Source organism: Octodon degus, unplaced genomic scaffold (assembly GCF_000260255.1).
Source record: "Octodon degus isolate 3935 unplaced genomic scaffold, OctDeg1.0 scaffold00093, whole genome shotgun sequence".
In the NCBI taxonomy this organism is placed as follows: domain Eukaryota; kingdom Metazoa; phylum Chordata; class Mammalia; order Rodentia; family Octodontidae; genus Octodon; species Octodon degus.
Genome location: NW_004524669.1, coordinates 3,727,586 through 3,732,657, shown reverse-complemented (window position 1 = coordinate 3,732,657; position 5,072 = coordinate 3,727,586). Strand labels below are relative to the sequence as shown.

Below are 5,072 nucleotides of genomic sequence, written 5' to 3'. Positions count from 1 at the left end.
ATAAACCGAGACGAATATGAACACAAAACAAAGGGAGACCCAGGAAGGTCAGAATACAGTGGAAGAGGGAAGGAAAGGAGATAGAAGAGGACACAAAGACAAGCAAGAGTAGAGCATGAAGAATCTGTGGGCCATGAAAAAGACAATTAGATCCCAGAGAATCACCTCAAATAACCTTAAGATGTGACCTAAGGGTGGTAAAATCTGGTAGGTACATCTACGAAGAACTAGTCTTAGGTGAAGAACTGCCTCACTGAGGGACAGCTTTCAAGCTTCCTCTTTCCTGAACCAACCGTGCCCACCAAGCCCAGAGGCCAGGCCACACCTCTACTCTGAGTACATTGTAGACTTTCACTGCACTCATACTGCAAGAACTATCTCATTTTAAGTACATTCTAAAGAGATATTTGGGAAGAAGAATTCAAACATGTTATTAGATCTCATCTTATTGATTAATCTGCTTACTGTCACTATTTAAGTAAAACCAGGAGCTTGGACCAAGCGAATTCCTAACTCTTACCTAGGTTCTTTTCTTTTCTTTCTTTTTTTTTTTTTTTTTTCTGTATTTTTTTAGGAAAGGTCTACAGTGTATTCAGGGTCTCATGACTAGATCGGATTCATAGTGATCTGCCTGTTTACAGGCTCCCAAGAGCTGGGATTACAGGTATGTGACACCATGCCCAGTCTCAAACGCCACCTTACCAGGCCCCTGGGGCAGGGCCAGCACAGCAGGTCGGGGTGTCAAACCCCTGGCCCCTGTGCCTGCTTGCAGGCACTTTAATCTACTGTGCTATTTGGCTGGCCCTTGAAACCTAGGTTCTAATGCTTAAGTCAAAGAAAATTTCAGTCTAGGTCATTTTTTGGAAACGTATTTTGACATAAATGTTTAATTATTCTCATTATTCTTGCTTATTTCTACAAAGAAGAACTATAGAAGGGGCTCAGTAAATATTTGTTGAGTAAAAATGTGTGGTTTTACTGGACATCTAAATTCCTAATAGGCAGGTGTAAGACATCCTTCAGATGACTTCGATGCTTCTATAGGAACAGAAAGCTTCACTCCTAGGAAGGAAGACTGTCTGCCTTTTTAAAACACCAAAGAGACAGGCAGAAAGGAAAACAAGTTCCACAAGGATCAACACAAAGAAAGACCAAGTGTCAGAAATCAGTTTCTAAGCTGGAGATTCAGAAGCAGGAATTTGGACTTTCTGAGTGAATTTAGTAGAAAAGATAACAAACACACAGATCTGGGAAATGAACACAGCACCAATAAAATCCAGCACATTTAATTCGACTCTGGCAGTCCAGTGACTTCAGCAAAGTAATCACACGGTGGCCACTGCCGGTCATTCAGTGATACTCCTTCCTACAGTCTTTGTCTCCTCCATCTGTCCACCATCTCACTCAAACATCATTTATTCACATCTAATTCTTCACTCTTTTTTCTAGTCAGGGCCATATCTCATCTATTGGGGCCATCTATGTGCAAATAAAGTATTCTACATTTGTAAATATGAGAAATATGAAATGCTAATGTGTTTCCTAAAAGTAAATATAGTCCATACACACACAGAGGGCAATCACTAGTGAACTGGCTCTGAATCTTATGGAGGTAGGCAGACACTACAGGTGTGATCTACGCTGTAGAGACTGGGCTCAGCTGCACAGCGCTGCACATGACGCTGCTTCCCAAGTACTCATACGGAGCTCATTAGCATGTACAAAGGGATGTTCTGCTCCTCTGGGCGTACAGGTGGACTCAAAGTCAATAACCACAAGGGGAACCTAACATGTGGAACAGATGCCAGCCTTTTAAAAAGTTATAAATACGACCAAATAGCTCTGTTAAAAACTTATTAGTAGGGATTAAACTTACTCCAGGGTTCATAAATCCGTAGCTAATCAGAAATAATGATCTGCCAAAGAAAAAGTGGGAAAAGTCATTCCTCAACTGTTGTTTTCCTCTGGGGCTGGGAGAGTCCATGGAAGCACTAGGCTACTGCTTTTCTTGAGTCTATCTTAGGAGAGCTGTTCTAATGTTTGCTTTTTATTCTTCAGATAGATAGATAGATAGATAGATAGATAGATAGATAGATAGATAGATATCAGCATGGTTTAGTGCACATTTTCTTAGTGATACAATTAACTTATGCAAAAACACCCATATTTACAGTTTTTAAAGACATCCAGATACTCAGTCTCAGCAATCATGAAAATAGGTGAGGGAATGGTTTATCAGGTGGGTGGTAGACAAGCAAAGGGAGAGAAAGATCTGGAGATTTCTCTATAGCCACAGAAATCAAAATGTAATTTACTCTGTCTTCTATAAAAATAAGATTGATGTTATGCCTTCAAGAGACACCATTACCCTTAGTGCTGTCTCCTTGAGCCCTAAGGTTGCATGTCAGAGTGAGTCAGGAGTGGGGCGACCCAGGACACGGCCAGCTCCCCATCAGTGCTAACTCCCTCTCCTCTTCTCCAGGACTCTCTAACCACATTGGGCCTGGGGAGCAGTACGATTTTCCTTCATTTGCAGGTAGTGCTTTTTTTAAAAAGTGGTAACATCAAAAAAAGGGGGGGCCTGGGGTGACAGCTCAGTAGAATAAATGCTTGACTGGCAAGTGCAAGGGGCTGAGTTCAATCCCCAGTTCTGAAAAAAAAAAAAAAAAAAAAAAAAAAAAAAAAAAAAAAAAAAAAAAAAAGTGGTAACATCAGTGGGTTAGGGATGGACCTCAATGGTGAAAGTGGAAAAAAAAAATGATGAAAGTACTTGACTAGCGTATGTGAGACCCTGAGTTTGATCCTTAGCATCTCAAAATAAAAAAGTTCCCAAAAAATGCTATTAAGAAAGATTTCAGTTCTTTTAAAAGGCCTATGCATAAAGGACCATTTCCCAACACATCATCCTCTAGTAATACCACCTTTTTAGGCAGCTTTCTCTTACAGCAAAGAAGAACATGCACAAGAACAGATGAAGGAAGGAATGATGGCACATGCCTGTAATGCCAGCACTCAGAAGGCTGAAGCACGAGGACGAGCCTGGGCTACAAAGTAAACTCAAGGCCAATCTGAACTGCATAGTGAGACCCTGTCTCAAAAAGGCAAAGAAAAAAACAGATTATGTCATCAGGAGAACTGGTCCTGCTGCCAATTTCCAGCTGATCTCTGTGAATGGAATCTACTCCCCAGGATTCAAGAGAGCCTGCTCAGATTTATTATTCTAAGTAAACAAAAGTATTCATAAATGGTTACCTCCATGCCAAGGACAAAGGTCCAGTGAGTAATTCCTGGAACCATCAAATCAGATGGCTATGGGGCCTTGCCTCCAAGGTATAATGACATTGTAGAGAGATACCACAATTATTAGAACAGAGTAAGAGGCAGGCACAACACATAAAAATGTCTATAGCCGGGATACTGCTCAGCAGCACAAGTGCCTACCCAGCAATCACAAGGTCCTGAGTCTGGTATCAAAAAAATTGTCTATATAACACAGCAAGATACTGAGGTTAGATGATTAAAGCTGTACACTGTTCTCTTTTTGCAAACAGTATGACAGAATGAAAAGCACAGGGTTCTATCCTTTTTCCCTTCTTTAGGCTAGATGATTATGATCATGCGTAGTTTTCCCTTGGAAAATGGGGAAAATGATAGCTACACCTGCCAGGAACCATGTAGACGAAAACGTCAGTTTGTATACTGATGTCTCATCTGACACATAAGACACAGGCACATTCTATAAACGGTAGCGTCCTGGGCCACAGCCTTTCCTTTTCCCACTTCCTCAGATTTGCTGAAACTCACATTTCTTCTTCATCCATCTGGTCAGAACAACTTGTAAAACCTGACCCCAGTATACTCGAACACCACTGACCTCCACAGCACCGCCCACAGCAGTTCTCATGGTAACAGGCCCAGAGGCTGAGTCAGCCTACCGCGTTCATTCTCACCACCCAAGGACAAGCTTTCCCTGGGGGTTGCACAACTTCGATGAAAACCCATCATGGGAACAAACAGTGCAGGAGAACATTTCACACGCTGTCCCAGGCATCAGAAAGTAGCTGTATCATAGCTCCAATTGTGCGTGCTGCAGATATTTCACAAGGGCTTTTGAACCAAATGTGGCTAAAAATAAAGAAAAAATGTAGCCTGGACACGAGCATTCCTTAAAAAAAAAAAAAAAAAAAAAAAAAATGGAATGCTGCCATGAATCAGAAACCATGGCTAGGTGTGAGGCCACCCACTGAAGCTCCAATGAGGCCCCGCAGGGAGAATGACAGCAAAAGAACACCTTGCCCTGGTCAGGTGGGGAGCTGCGGGCGGGCGGGGTCTAGAGAGAGGAGGAAGTGCCTTGAGAGGTGAACCAGACACAGCCAGGCAGGGACATGCACCTTCCTTCCTCCCAGTCCAGCTGGATTTTTATAAAACTTTGTGGTGTTAACTATTAGAAAGTCACAGTGTGTTCCTATTTTTCCTTTTCTTATTTAGATGGAAACACCAGGCAGAAATGGATATAGTTAGAACACAAAGGACATTCGGGGGGCGGGGGCCGGGGAGATGGCTCAGTGGAATAAGCGCTTCCCTGGCAAGCGCAAGGGCCTGAGTTCAATCCCCAGTTCCGCAAAAAAAAAAAAAAAAAAGAACACAAAGGACAAATAGTGGGAATGGAATTCAAAAAGAATTCTCCATAGTCAAGCAGAGTTTTAAAACTATTTTATACTATTTTCTTTTAAAATTTTTATATCCTTATATTTCCAAGTAGTGTCAAGAATTGAAGAACTGAACTGTGTGCTTAATATTCTCAAGGAATAAGTTATTTGTTAATATCTATATTGAACTATCTCAGTAGTTAGAACAATATATCATAGATTCTTGACTAGACCCTAAATGATATCCCTGTCAAATGGATTGGTGTCTCTGCTTTTATCTAATAGACAAGGAAATTGAGACTAAAAAAGTTATGTAATTTTCCCCCAAGTCTTACATCTAGTAAGAAAGTTAGGACTCAAACCTAGGTGTCCTGATGGTAAAGCCAGATCTGTTCTTCTCATACTAGGCTGCATCCTGGCAAC

The 5,072-nt window shown here is 41.5% G+C and overlaps 1 protein-coding gene across 1 annotated transcript in view; it reads right to left on the bottom strand.

Moving 5' to 3' along the window:
* Positions 1 to 5,072, bottom strand: part of Slc4a8 (solute carrier family 4 member 8) — a 92,509-nt gene that overhangs the window by 69,265 nt on the left and 18,172 nt on the right. The window lies entirely within an intron of this gene.